This window comes from Mobula hypostoma, chromosome 7 (assembly GCF_963921235.1).
Source record: "Mobula hypostoma chromosome 7, sMobHyp1.1, whole genome shotgun sequence".
Classification (NCBI taxonomy): Eukaryota; Metazoa; Chordata; class Chondrichthyes; order Myliobatiformes; family Myliobatidae; genus Mobula; species Mobula hypostoma.
The window spans coordinates 162,897,725-162,911,116 of record NC_086103.1 but is presented as its reverse complement, the minus strand read 5'-3'; the positions used below and the strand labels follow the sequence as shown (position 1 = coordinate 162,911,116).

At 41.3% G+C, this 13,392-nt stretch overlaps 1 protein-coding gene and 1 long non-coding RNA gene across 2 annotated transcripts in view; one reads left to right on the top strand and one right to left on the bottom strand.

The window, feature by feature from the left end:
- The window catches only part of LOC134349720 (alpha-1,3-mannosyl-glycoprotein 4-beta-N-acetylglucosaminyltransferase A-like), a 288,721-nt gene that overhangs the window by 160,648 nt on the left and 114,681 nt on the right, over positions 1-13,392 (bottom strand). The window lies entirely within an intron of this gene.
- The window catches only part of LOC134349721 (uncharacterized), a 50,658-nt gene that overhangs the window by 32,257 nt on the left and 5,009 nt on the right, over positions 1-13,392 (top strand). Inside the window, exon 3 of the long non-coding RNA XR_010018760.1 lies at positions 8,156-8,228. This is a non-coding gene — a long non-coding RNA (uncharacterized LOC134349721). The remainder of the gene's footprint in view (positions 1-8,155; positions 8,229-13,392) is intronic.

Below are 13,392 nucleotides of genomic sequence, written 5' to 3'. Positions count from 1 at the left end.
TTCACCTCCAGTCCTAATTTGGAAATAAATTTTATCAATCCTTCTCATCACTGGGTCTCAGTCCTGAAAGTCAGCACCCAATGACAGTTTGAAAACACTATCAACACTCCTGCTACAACTCACTGCCATTTTCTCAAGGGCAATCAGGAATGAGCAATAAATGATATTAGCTCCCACATCCCATATATGAGGGAGGTTAATGATGCCATTTACAAAAAGAATGCTTAATGATAGCAATTAGTTTGAGCTTCCCATTATCTATACTTTCCTGCCCACACAAATGATGGCATGAAACCGGCAGTACCAGAATCACCTGATCGGTTCCAAGGGAAAGCATGCACCCAACATCTGGCTGCCAGTCAGTTGCAGTTGTTTCACTAATTTTGCAAAATCCTCCAAAATTACTCGAAGGGAGTGTGAACCAGTGTTAGTTTCTGTTCCCAGTCCAAAACCCCCAGCGATGAAGTTCTAATTAATACCAGCTCACCATGTTATACCAAGAAACCCAGAATAGCTATCCTATTCCAATCCGGAAGACATGGCCTGTTGGCCGGAGCCAAATCCGTGAATGTTTATGAGCCTGCTGGGAAGGTCCAAGTCTAGAGTCTGCAGGCCCGAGACAGAGTTCGTCGAATGCCGGAGACTGGAGATCGAAGCAAACTGTCTGCCCTGGGGTTAAGGGACTCTGGATGTGTGTGGGTGGGAGGGAGGAATGGGGCTTGATTTGCTGCTGTCGTTTTGAAGTTTGTTGTGTTCTGTGTTGTTCTGCCAAGCACTGTGGGAGTGCTACGGAGGTGCTGGAATGCTTGGCGACACTTGTGGGCTGCCCCAGCACACCCTTGGGTGTGTTGATTGTCAGTGGAAATGACACATTTCCACTGGGCATTTCGATGTACATGTGACAAATAAGCTTGAATCTTATCTATCAAGCTCCTGGCACCAAACCACTTTTTAATGAATTGCGCGATGCTATTCCTTTGCAGTCTCTGTCCATGATTTTTTTTTAAATGCATGAACATAATCCATCCAAACTGAGTTCCTTTGACTTTGAATCAGATAAAGTTATTTGTGCATCTCTCCTTTTTGTATTTTAAATACACTTCTCGTGACTCGTGCTATCACCAACTGTTCTCTCTCTTTGCTAAACTCCTAAATGAAACACTGATTTAATATTTCTACCATCCCTCTGCTATTGAACATGTCGGCCCTGTTCCCATTCCCAAACTTCAATATTTTCTTAGTCAGCTTGCAAAACAATTTACTGTTTTATGGTTCTGATAACTTAATGTTATAGCTTTTTTTCCACTCACATAAAATAAATAAATCCCCCACTAGGTCACCAGTCATTGATTTTTTTTTCCGCTCTCCAGCTGGTTGTGCTGCCTGGCTGGCTGAGTGACGGACAGTGTTTACTTTTGCCCGGGTGACCGCCACAGCCAGTCGCTATAGGGATCTCAGCTTTGATCTCAAAGACAGAGAGAGAGAGTCAACGCAGAAGCAGGACCTTTGGTCGACTGAGTTCACAGTGCCCATCAGTGGATGCTTCTGTCAGTAGGAGAACCTAGGATCTGAGGGCACCACCTCCGAATAAAGGCACGCCACCTTAAAACTGAAATGAGGTGGGGTTTTTCTCCCCCCAGCCAGATCATGGTGAAACTGTGGAATGCGTTGCCCAAGGGCAGTGGAGACCAAGCCATTGGGTGTCTTTAAGAGAGGTTGGTAGTTTCTTGGTTGGTGAAGAGGTTAAGGGTTACACAGAGGGGGAATGCCAGAAAATGGGGCTTAAAAAAAAAGTGACAATTGAATGGTGAAACTGACTTGATAGACTGAATGGTCATCAAATTCTGCTCTTGTATTTTCGCATCTATGATCTACCACCTAATTTCACTCTACATTTTTTATCCTATGTTAAAGCCTACCTTTATTCTCCTTACATTCTAATTAATTCTGCAGCAAGATGGGTGCAGACAGTTCACAAAACTACTTATTTTTCTTCTTTTAAATACACTTCTGCTACTAATCTGTGTGTGACTGCAACTGATAGTTTATATCTGGATCATGTTTTTGGGCTGACTGAGTAACCTGGTGCTTTTGCTGTCACTGAGGGAGTTCGGCGTGGTTGAGAACTGAGTATGTGGCCTAGCGGTGGAGCGCAAACCCACGATGGGCTGCGTTACTTGCCAATTAAAGTGTTGAGCAAGACTGAAATCAATGAGGATGAGAGCGGAAGATGCGTGGGTGTAGAGCATCGTCTGCCTGCATTTGGTTGGTCTCCCTCTCCCTCGCTACTGCCAAAGGAAGGCGCAGGAGTCTTGGGTGTTGGACAAGGTTTGATCGGCGTGGTTTGTAGATTGGACTAGTTTTTAAGAGGACTCTGCAGTTCATGTTATATGTGTTTCTCGTTACACTTTTTTTATTGCTGTCTTGTGCGAATTTGATCGGGGCATTGTGAGGTGCAATCAATGAATGACATAGCATAAGTGGAACTGAACAATACTGAACATTCTTAAGACTGTTTCAAGGACTGCGTGGTTTAATGTTCAATATTCTGAGTGTTACTGTAACCATTAGGCTCCTGAACCAACTTGGATAACATCACTCACCTCACTTCTGAATTGATTCCATGGCTGTTCGTTGACTCACTTTCAAGGACTCTACAACTCAAGGTTCAAGGTACATTTATTATCCAAGTATTTATGCAATATACAACTCTGAGACTCTTCTCCAGACAGCCACAAAACAAAAAAACAGGGAAGCCATTCAAAGAAAAACATCAATTTCCCCTATGCACAAAAAAACCCCACAAATTGTGCAAATGGCAGCAAGAACATCAATCCCCTCCCTAAATGCAAGTAGTAAATTGCACAAATGGCAACAAGAACATCAACCCCCCAAACCCCCCACAAGCAAAAAAAAAAATTGCGTTAATGGCAGCAAGAAAGAATGGGCAAAAACACAGAATATAAAAACATAAAATTGAATCAACTGAACTACAGTCCAATCCCCTCAACCATCTCTTGAACCTGAGGGAATAAAACTTCAGTCAACTTCACTCATCCCCAAACTCAACTGTTCTCACAACCTATGGATTCACTTTCAAGGACACTTCATCTCAGATTCTCAACCCTTATTGCTAATTTTTTTTCTTTTGTATTTTTTTTCCTTTTGTTGTCTTTGCACATTGGTTGCTTCTCCATCTTTGTTGTGTGCAGTTTTTCAATGATTCTCAACATTCAAAGCAAATTTATTATCAAAGTATATATACGTCACCTCAGATTGATTTTCTTGCAGGCATACTTGGTAAATCCAAGAACCATAATAGAATAAATGAAAGACTGCACCCAACAGGGTGGACAAGCAATGTGCAAAAGACAACAAACTGAAAATATAAAAAAGGAAATGAATAATAATAATGATAATAAATAAACAATAAATATCAAGAAATGAGATGAAAAGACCTTAAAAGTGAACCCACAGGTTGTGGAAACAGTTTAGTAACGGGACAAGTGAAGTTGAGTGAAATTATCCCCTCTGATTCAAGATCCTGATGGTTGAGGGGTAACAACTGTTCCTGAACCTGGTGGTGACAGTCTTCAGACTTCTGTATCTTTCTCCTGATGGCAGAAGTAAGAAGTGTGCATTCAGAAGAAGATGCTGCCAGCGAACAATGCAGCCAAGGGTGACATCCTCCAGAAGGTCCACGACACTACTTCTTTCGCTTCTTTTTAAGTTTTCTTTCTCTTTCAAATGTGGTTTTGCAACTGTTGGACCCTGTGATCCACATTTTGATGGTGTGTTATCTGGCATATTAAATGATGTGGCACTTTGCTGTCTCTGAGAACGCTCTGGGAGGTTTTGAACAAAGCTTGCAGCCTCAAGGCTGAGAAGCCTGAAGAGAGGGCACAAGCCCACGATCAACTCAATTTCTCACTGATTAAAGCACCGAGGAAGGTTGAAATCATCGTGACAAGCATGAAAGGTGAGAGAGTGTTTAGTACTGTCTACCGGCCTCTCATTCGTTGCTGCCTGAAGGTGGCTGCATGTGATGGTCTCCCTCTCCATGAATGCTGTCGGAGGATGGTGCTAAAGGTTCTGGGCAAGGTTCAATCAAAATTGTTTGTGGATTGGATTCTGCAGTTCATGTTATGATGTGTTTCTGGTCTCTGGTCATTCCTTTTTCTGTTGCTATTTTGGACTACTTTGAATTGGGATGGCCTGCAGATAACGAACACTGAGATGAACTGAATATGCCTGGACTCTTTTGCTTTATGTTTTATATTCTGTGTTCTTTAGCTCATTTTTTTTGTTGCCATTTGCATTATTTTTTATGCTGGGGGGAGGAGTTTCCTCTTTTCTTTGAATGGATTCCATAGTTTTCTTTGTTTTGTGCCTATCTGTGGCGAAGACAAATCTCAGGGATTTATACTGCATACCATCAGTCTCTTGAATCAGAGGGGATAATTTCACTCAGCTTCACTTGTCCCATTACTAAACTGTTCCCACAACCTGTGGATTCACTTTTAAGGACTTTTTATCTCATTTCTCGATATTTATTGTTTATTAATGTGAATCTTTGACCTGATGATAGATGCTACTTTCCTGTGACAGTGCTCCATGTCGATGCACTCAATAGTGGGGAGGGCTTTACCCTTGATGGATTGTTTCATATTCACTATGTTTTGTTGGATCTTCCAATCAAGGGCGTTGGTATTTCCATACCAGGTTGTGATTCAACCAGTCAATAGACTCTCCACCACACATCTCTAGAAGTTTGTCAAAATATTCGGTGTCATGCCTAATTTCCGCAAATATGTAAAGACAGAGATGCTCCCATCCTGACTTCATAATTGCACTTGTGTTGGGCCCAGAATAGGTCCTCTAAAATGATACCACGAGGAATTTAAAGTTGCTGACTCTCCCCACCTCTGATCCTCCGATAAGGACTAGGCTCATGGACCTCCAGTTTCCCTCTCCTTATCAATAATCAGCTCCTTGGTCTTGCTGACTTTGAATGAGTGGTTGTTGTTATGGCATAACGCAGCCAGATTTTTATTCTCCCTCCTATATTTTGATTTGTCACCACCTTCGATTTGGCCAACAATAGTGGTGTCATCAGCAAACTGGAATATGGCATTGGAGCTGTGTTTAGCCACACAGTCACAAGTGCAAAGTGAGCAGAGTGAGGCTAAGCACACAGCCTTGTTGTGCATCTGTGTTGATGGAGATCGTGGAGGAGATGCTGCTGCCAATCCGAACTGACTGGGATTGAGGTGAGGAAATAGAGGATCCAATTGCACAAGGAGGTATTGAGGCCAAGTCATAAGTGCAAAGCATGTAGAGTGAAGCTTATTGAATACTTTTGAGGGGATGACAGTATTGAATGCAGAGTTGCAGTCAATAAAGACAATCTATGTTTATGTATCTTCGCTGTCCAGATGTTGCAGGGTTGAGTGAGAAGCCAATGAAATGGCTTCTGCTGTCAATCTGTTGTGCTGGTAGGCAAATTGGAGTGGATCCAAGTTGCTTCTTAGGCAGGAGTTGATATGTTTCTTCAAAACACTTCACCACTGTGGATGGAAGAGCTGCTGGATGATAGTCACTGAGGCAGGTTACCATGTTCATCTTAGGACCGAGGCCTGCTTGAAGCAGGTGGGTAATTTAGACTGCCAAAGTGAGAGGTTAAAGATATCGGTGAACACTCCAGCCTGTTGATCAGCACAGATCTTTAGTACTCGGCCAGGAACTCCATCTGGGCCGATGCTTTCCATGGGTTCACCCTCCTGAAGGAAGCCCTCTCGTGGGCTCCAGAGACTGAAATTACAGAGCCACTGGGGGCAGTGGGAGTTTGCGAAGGTTCCTCCGTGTTTTGACGGTCAAAGCCAGCACTGAAGGCATTGGACACACCTAGAAGTGAAGCCTTGTTGTCACCTATGTTCCTTGATTTCACTTTGTGAGAGGTGATAGCATTCAAGTCCTGCCACAGCTCTCAAGTGTCCTTCAGTGATTCAAGTTTAGTCTGGAATTGCCACTTATTCTATTGTGCTTCTTTGTACTTACTGTGAATGCCCACAAGAAAAGGAATCTCAGTACAAGTACTTTGATAATAAATTTACTTTGACCTTGAACCTTACTTAACTCCAGGGCTAAGTAGTTGCTGTCAGTGCACTGAACAGAACCACATTTATCCATCAGGCTATGGTAAATTATATAGTGGTTTATCAGATTCAGATTTATTTATCACATGAACATTGAAACGTACAGTGAGATGTGTTGTTTGCATTAATAACCAACACACCCAAAGATGTGCTGGGGGGTGGGGAGCAGCCCACAAGAGCCATTACACATTCCAGCACCTACACAGCATGCCCACAGTGTTCACAAGAACAACACAAGCAGCAATAACAACAAGCAAAACAAGATGATAGCAGCAAATCAAGCCCATTTCTTAACACATGCACACGTACAGGCAGGTCTCCAACCCCAGGACAGGCTGTTTTTGGGCCTCCAGTCCTCGTCCCTGACCCTCAGGCTCACAGATATCAGGTCTCCAACTTCCAGTCACTGGCTTGAACTCGCAAACATTGTGCCTCTGGAGTTTGAACAACCCAACCCAGTGGCTTTGACCTTGGCCCTCTACCGCTGGACTCCCTGGTTTCAGTATTTGACTTTTGGGCTTCTACCTCCAGATCGCCGAGCTCTGGACAGTTCCTTCTCTGGCCTCTCTACGTCCTCAGCACATCACAGCAATTCATTTGCACAAATTTCTTTGAAGTATGGATGGGCACCTTGGTTGGCATGAGCAAGTTGTGTTTCTGTGCTGTCGATGACTCTATGAAGCATTTTATATTTTGATAGAAGTAATTTTTCCACGATTTCAAGCCAAATATTGTTTGTCCATTTAAAAAAAACGTTACTGTAGGTGGTCTGGATCCTAAATGTATTTTCAAATGATCATTTAGAAAGCTTAGATAATAATGCAACATTTTTCCAATTTACGGTTGCAAGCTTGGCACAAATGCTTAAAGGGTTAATTATAGCATATTGATATACTTCCTTCCAGAGAGGAGATTGTAATCATTGACAGAAAGTAAGAGCACATTTACAGTAAAATGAAAACTGCATTACGTGCATGCTCGCCATAGGTCACTACTATATCCAAAGTAATGGCGATGAGAAGATTTCTCCAGCTTGAGTAAATCAGCTCATTTTTTATGGAAATATAAGCAATTCCACAAAATTTACAATGGCAATTAGTAGCTTTCTCTTACCGGCTTATTAATTTTAATTACTTTAGCTTCAGTGTTTTAAAGTTGAGGATCAACAGTACAATACAGATTTGCACATAGTAATAACTTAAGTCTATATTTGGATGCGTTGAGCAAAAATAATTTTGGCACTGCTCTAGAACCACTCGTGTTATAATATAAAACTTGCAGGTCTAACATCTGATATCAGCTGCACCTTTCAACCCATCCACAGCTGAAATCTGCCACAATAAAGGGAGTAGGCACTTTGAGAAGTAATCAAAGCCAATATATTACAGGCACCCAGCAATATTACTTTTTAAAAATAGCCTTGGTTATACAAGCAGGGAAGCTAATTGGCTGCACCACATTGGCCCAGAATGCGTGCCTGTAAAAAAACAGTGAAACTGTCAAGGTTCTCACCGATACTACTGTGTGAAACTGACAGCAGCTTCTGGCATCCACTCACGTGTATCCTGAAGTTACCGTCAGTGATACCTTGTTCCTTCACAGCATGCTCTGTTGCAGGTAACAAAGAATCGGTAATTTGATAGGAACAGTGGCCATTTATGCACTCTTCTCACTGCTAAAAGTTTCAAGATGTAATTACTACTGAAAACCCATACAGCACGCAAAAAATAGATTTAAATATGGCATCTTATTTCCTTTGTATGACATTTTATATCTCTGCGATTTTTTAGGAGAAAAAAAATAACATTAAACAGAAGTTTCTCAACCTGATAATGTTGACTCTTTATTCCGCTCCACAGTTCCTGCCTGGCCTGCTGATTTCCTCCAGCATTTTCTCTGTTGCATTAAACAAAGTTTTAAACTATTTCTCCTTCCTCATCACTCCCAAATGTTTATTTTCTGTAAGAATATTAAGTCAATTTGCGCTTTTTTTTGTGTAGAATTCCTCAACCTGCTAATGACAAGACTATTGATGACCACGACAGATCATCATTCAGAAGTTGGGGCAGCAAGGTAGGGTGGTGGTCAGCGCAACACTTTACAGCAGCCAGTTGTAAGATCAGAGCTCAATTCCCACCATTACCTGTAAGGAGTTTGTATCTTCTCATGAATGTGTGGATTTTCGCTGGGTGCTCCGGTTTAAGAGACATACATCTTATCTTTTATAACTCCAAAACATAAAACTAATTGAAATGAAATTCCGAACCAGTAATACATGCCTTAATTTTATTTTTACTTTCAGTGAGCCATACAAGTATGACGCGGTGGCGTGATGACGTATGCCATTTACGTACTTTTACATAACCCACAAGGCATTATGTAAACATCAAGGAATGCTTAATCAAACAATGTATTTACTGAAATTTTATTAAAATATTAAATACACAACAGTACAGGTTAGGATTAGTGAGTTGTTGGCATGTAGTGTTGGTGATGGAAGGGTGGCAACACTTGTGGGGTGCAGAGCTGTTTTGTTTTCACACAAACTACACACTAGTCTATGTTTTGAAACACATAACAAATAAAGCTAATCTAATCTAAAATTGCACCAGTACTTATGCCTTTGACTATGCTAGATCTATATTGAGGGCTTTTTCAGTATTTAGGTCTGTATTCCTTGGAGCAGAGAAGAATGAGCAAAGACTTTATTCAAACCAAGGGGTCTTCACATCGGTATATGCTGAAATGTTGCTGCCAGTAAGACAGTTGTGAGCAAAGGGACACAGCAACAAAATAAGGAACCAATAACTTAAAACTGAGCTGTGTAGAAGTTTCTTCTCTCAGTTATCTTTGCAATTCTCTGCCCCCCAGGGCTGGTGGATACCAGATCACTAGATATACCTATCACCTCAAGCTTCCGTTTCACCTGATCCTTTCACTTCTCTAAATAGGCCGTCTTCCTCCCTACACTCTCAGATAGTGATAAGAAGGTTTATGAGGAGACAATGACAATAACAAACTCACACGATGTCAAAGAGATGAAGGAACTGATTGTGGGATTCATGATGGGGACGTTGGGAGAAGACACAGCAGTCCTCATTGAGGGATTAACAGTAGAAAGGATGAGCAGCTTCAAGTCCCCATGAATCAGCATCTCAGAAGATCTATCCCGGGCCCAACACATTGATGCAATCATCAAAAGGCATGCAGTATCTACATTTCATCGTGAGTTTCAGGAGATTTGACATTAGTCCGTAAGATACAGGAGCAGAATTTGGCCCAGAGTCTGCTCCGCCATTTCATCATGGCCGATCCAATTTTCCTCTCAGCCCCGATTTCCTGCCTTCTCCCCATATCCCTTCATGCCCTGATTAAACATGCATCTATCAACCTCTGCCTCAAATATACATAAAGCTGCCTGTGGCAAAGAATTCCACAGTTTCACCACTCTCTGGCTAAAGAAATTCCTCCTCTTCTCCGTTCTAAATGGACGCCCCTCTATTCTCAGGCTCTGTCCTCTGGTCTTAGACTCTCCCACCATAGGAAACATCCTTTCCACATCCATTCCATCAAGGCCTTTTACCATTTGATAGGTTTCAATGAGGTCACACCCTCATTTTTCTGAATTCCAGTGAATATAGGCCCAGAGCCATCAAACACCCCTGCACAAGGGCTCCCAAGTCCCTTTGCATCTCTGTTTTAGTAATTTCTCTCTATTTAGAAAATGGTCAATCCTTTTATTTCTTCTACCGAAGTGCATGACCATACACTTGCTGGGTATCTCTGGTTTTATTTCTAAAAACTGTAAACATTGGCAACTCAGGCAGTTTCTCAGGAGAGAGAAACAAGTTAATGTTTCAAGTTGATAACTTATCATAAGAGCTCAGTTAAATGGCCCATTTCTGCGTCGTAAATTTTAGACCTGATGCCCATACCTTAAAATGCACCATTGTGGCAAATATCATAAATGATTGTTATCGAAAGGCCTGGACTATATCAATCTAGATATGCGAGTTCAAACCCCACCATGGAAGCAAATGAATTTAATGTTAATAAAACCAAGGTTAAGTGGGAGACAAAAAAAAAAGAGATAAGCAAAATGTGCAATAGATATCCCAGGTAGATAGGGTGATAAACAGAGCTTTCAGCACACTGACCTTCATAAATCAAAGTATTGTGTATGGGTGTTGGAGGTTATGTTGAAGTTGTATAAGACATTGGTGAGGCCAAATCTGGAGTACTGTGTACAGATCTGCTCATCTACCTACAGGAAAGATATCAATAAGATTGAAAAAGTACTAAGAAATTTACAAGGATGTTGCCGGAACTTTAGGATCTGATTTGTAGGAAAAGGTTGAATATGTTAGAACTTTAGTTCCTGGAGAATAGGAGATTTGAAAAAATATACAAAATTATGAAGGGTATAGAAAGGGTAAATGCAAGGAGCCTTTTTCCACTGAAGCTGCATGAGACTAGAACTAGAGGTTACAGGTTAAGGGTGAAAGGTAAAATACTTAAGGAGAACTTCTTCACTCAGAGGGTGGTGAGAGTATAGAACAAGCTGTCAGCAGCATTGGTAGCTGGGGGTTTGATTATAAAATTTAAGAGAAGCGGGGCAGCACAGGGGTATAGCAGTCAGTGTGACACTGTTACAGTGCCAGCGATCCAGGGTCCATTCCCATTTTCTGTAAGCAGCTTGTATGCTCTCAAAGAGACTGCGTGGATTCCCTCCAGGTTCCCCGGTTTCCTCCCACATTCCAAAGACGTGTGTGCTGGCAGGTTAACTGGTCACATTAAATGGGCAGTGCTGGCTCATTGGGTTGGAAGGGCCTACTACCGTGCTGTTTCTCAGAATAAAAGTCAATACGTTTTTTTTCGAAAAAGAGGTTTTGATAGGGAGGGGTATGAAGGTCTATAGCCAGGTGCAGGTCGATGGGACGAGGTAAAATAACATTTTTTACACAGACTAGATGGGCCAAAGGCCCTGTTTCTGTGCTATGACTCTAGATAGGAATATTGCAGCAACCTTATCGATCAGAATTATGATTTGGCAAATCAACAGTTTGAAATTAATGGCCAGCGTCTGCCCCGAGAAGAAAGTAGTAGTATCTCCATGTTAAAAGAGGCACGTCATGAAAGAGAAATTAAGTACAATATACAGGAGGGGAGACTGAATTTGTCTATTTGTCATCAACAACACAGATAAACACATTGCTAATTTGCAGTAGGATTCAACTCTAGCAGATAGCATCCATCAATTTGTAAACCTTTCAACCACAAAGCAGCCCTCGGCAATTCAATTCCACCCAAGGTAATTAGTGAAAAGCCTTTATGCAAGTGGCTGGGCATTGAAAACAAACCATCCATACCTGTAACACTGCTCTAAGTAAACTAGACATAGTTCGCTGAGCACTGCAAGTCAGATAATTGGCAACCCATTTATGTTCAGATTCCGGAACTCTTTATCAACAGTATGCTCTGGTCTGGCATAATGGATTAGGAGTGAATTAATCTGAAACTGAATTTCGCAGTCAGAATGATAGGGCATTGGGCCAGATACAAGATTTTCTGCAGAAGCTAAAAATACAGAGGGATTTGAAATAGCTTGACAGGCCACGGGAATCTGGCACAGGAGCTCAGAGATGCAAGAGGTGTAAAGGCAAAATAATTAAGAACTACCTGCAGCAATGCGTAACCCACTTCGGCGATGAATCACACTTTAAACAATTCTATTTAACAGAAGATAGTCAGACTCCAAGAGAACCCAAAGTTAATAGGCTGACAAACAGGGTCACACAAACCTTTGAACAGATCAAACAGCAGTGTTTGTTCAAATCTTGATTACCTGCCTCAGTGGAGTAAATGTGCAAAATAATATTTACGGCTCTGACATACCTGGTGTCTTAAACAGAATTAAAATATTGTTTGCAGAATTGCAATACCTCTTGCTTATCAATATATAATAGGAAAATGAAGGGGAATTGGATAGAGGTATACAAAGTTATGAGCCATATTATTAGGGTAAATGCAAAAGGATTTTTCCCCCCACTGAGGTTGGTGAGACTAGAACTAGAGGTTCTATAGGTGAAGGTGAAAGGTGAAATGTTTGAGGGGGACTACTTCAGAGGGTGGAGAGCATATGGAAAGAGCTGCCAGCATAAGTGGTGGATGCAGGTTCAATTTCAATATTTAAGACAAGTTTGGACAAGTGCATGGAGGGGAGGGTTTGGTGGGCTACGGTCCAGCTGCAGGTCGATGGTTCTGCATGGATTAGATGAGTTGAGGGGCTTGTCTCTGTGTTGTAGTGCTCTACAAGTCTGTAAATTTGGAAATACTAGAGCGTTATCTTTTGATTAAGTGTTTTTCAATTAAATCCCAGTTTAAAATTATTAGGTTAGATTAGTGGATTCCAGTTAAATAGAATCCACATTAGGACCAGTAAATTTTGGCCCAGTTAAGTGGCTGGCCCAATTAGCTGAAGTTTCATGAAAATAGTTGAAAACAAAAAAGACAAACTACCATTTAACTGAGTAAATTATGTATTCAAATGTAATACAGAACAAATTAGAACACTAACAACACTACTACAGTACTACACAATTCCTAATAGTATATTATGTCTGCGCTGGTTTTGTTAATTTGTAGTCAATCAAAAGAACACCACAGTGTACACCAATAACTGTCTATACAATGCTTTCAATGATTCCATCCTTCAAATCTTCATTTTAATTGTAACATTGAAGATGGTTGTTGATACATTCAAATTCTTTGTGGTGCTTAACTGGAAGTAGTGAAATCATTTCATTTTCACTCCCAGCTGTTTCTGGCATCTCTAAGCCTGAATGCTTGACACTGCAGTGAGCAAACTAGTTCCAAAATGTCTTACTGTTTAATTCTCACTAATATCGGTGACAAAAATCACTGCTTTCTGAACACAAACACATACAACTGATGCTATTTGAAAACTCTTTGCTCTAAGCATGGTGTCAGAATTTAATGGCCACATAAGTGCTTCTGACTGGCACCAGTTAGAAACTTTGGCAACAGTCTCCTGTCCCAATTGAGTGGCATAGTGTCCCAAATAAACAAAGGGAATTCTGGCTATTTTCTTAATTAGCTTTTGTTCTTTTAGAGTTGTCCCAAATAAGCAGCTGTCCCGATTAACCGATGGCTCAATTAACCAAAATCCACTGCATCCCAGGTTACCATGGGAAGTGAGGGAAGTTGTTGCTGGAGC